This window comes from Lepisosteus platostomus, chromosome 5, assembly GCF_059453375.1.
Source record: "Lepisosteus platostomus isolate fLepPlt1 chromosome 5, fLepPlt1.hap1, whole genome shotgun sequence".
Classification (NCBI taxonomy): Eukaryota; Metazoa; Chordata; class Actinopteri; order Semionotiformes; family Lepisosteidae; genus Lepisosteus; species Lepisosteus platostomus.
In genome coordinates, this window is record NC_142615.1 from 41,335,564 (window position 1) to 41,337,398 (window position 1,835).

General features: G+C 41.0%; 1 non-coding gene across 1 annotated transcript; it reads left to right on the top strand.

Annotated features, from left to right (window-relative positions):
* The first annotated feature begins 978 nt into the window (after nt 1-978).
* trnal-aag (transfer RNA leucine (anticodon AAG)) lies at nt 979-1,060 on the top strand. The gene has a single exon. It is a non-coding gene; the product is annotated as a tRNA-Leu (tRNA).
* Nucleotides 1,061-1,835: the final 775 nt, after the last annotated feature.

Genomic DNA, 1,835 nt, shown 5'->3' on the forward strand with positions numbered 1-1,835 from the left:
AATGTGAGAAAAGGAAAGTTACATAAACTCTCACGCACACTATTAAAGATTGGAATCTGATCGTAAAAACACTAGCTGTCTCCCCGTCGGTAATCAAACCCCAGTTTCCCGAGTGACAGGCAGGGACACAAACAACTTTATGAACTAGGAGCGCTTGCTTGCTATTATGAGGCATTTACTCATAAGTATGTTACTGTTTTGGGTTTGGACTTTAATTTTCCCAATACCAGTTTTTTACAAAAGTAAAGGCACACGGCACACGGCACAAGGTTCAAGCAAACCTGAATACCTTTGCAAGAGACATTTCAGAATCCCAGTCAAATCCAGTACAATTGCTGGATCCCTCGAATTCGACTGAACTATAACACAGATCTGCAGTCCATGATTAGAATACTGTGGGTGTGTTGTATAAGCCATACTTCCCAAAATAGTTCGAAGACAGGAGATACATGCTCGTTTAGGAATGTTGTATAAAGTGAAATGGTCTGGGAAGAGTCCTACGTTTGAACAATTCAAAATAGACGTAAAGGGGTATTTACAGACTCTTTCTAAATGTAAGAACAAGCTGTGCGGACCTTATCTTTATTTACCTTGTGTAATCGTTTTTCAAAAAGTGTAATTGTATTATAGCATGTGCCCCTGACGATTTTCTTGATACGTTATATGTGCTCTTGTTTGTATTGTATGTAGTTTTGTTGTTCAAATAAAAAGTAAAAGACACAACTTTCCGGATGCGGCTTCTGTAAAAAATAAAATTACATCAAGGGTGCTGTACGCAGAGGTCTGAAACCTGCTCCACAGAAGATCTTTATCCAGAGGTGTTAAAGAAGTCGTGATCTCGCCATGAGAGGGGAAGCATCTCAGAAAAAGCAGGTGCAGTCGGTTCCACGGTCATAACGCCACTAAATCGGGCGACAAGAGCAAAAGCCACCCGGCTTCCTCCGGGCAAGTAATAAGACAAAGAGAGAGGGCACAGAAGGTAGCGTGGCTGAGTGGTCTAAGACACTGGGTTAAGACTCCAGTCTCTTTGGGGGTGTGGGTTCAAATCCCACTGCTGCCAAGTGCTTCTCTTGAGACCTCCTTTCAGCTGACTTCTAACAAAAGGGAGGGAGTTGCTTTTGCGCAGTCTCTCAAAAAACTAAGCAAAGTGTTCAAAGATACTTTGTCAGCTTGACATCAAGGCAGAAAACAAAAACTTTCTTGCATCCGCTCAAACCAAATACGCTTTGCCACCTTTTTCGTTATGCAGGGAACGACGTCTGCCAAGATCACTTTTGAGTCAATGCAAATCATAGTGTGCCCTCCGTTTTAATGTTGGTTGTGCTGGCGTGCTGCTTCTGTCTGTGAAACTCTATGCAATCAAGGCATTGAACGTTTTTTTTCAATTATTGAAAAAAAAGTGTTCCATTTTTTTTCTTAAATATTGATGGTTTAATAACTTATTTAATGTGAAACGGTCATTGTGACTGTGAAACGGTCAAATTGTCAGTGAAGAAATCAGTAATGTGAGGAAAGGTGAATTGTGGGAGCCTCTTGACTCCCTGTGTCATGCTGCATTTCTCTCTCATTGTACTGGGAGTGGTGCCGTCGCTTCTGGATAAAGTCTGTCTTGGGTCATTCCAGACAAGTCAGGTATGACTGTGCTTCACCACAAGAAGAAACACTTCACTTGCGAGGATCCCAACAGTATATTTCTCCTTTCAGAGCCCATGGGAGTGAATTTCATACACAATTAAAAAAAGGCTAATTTTATTTAGAGGCTTCAGACACTTTTTTAATTAAAAAAGTGACCTGAAACTCCTTAGCTTTCAGGTTTGCTAGAACCTGTAATAACA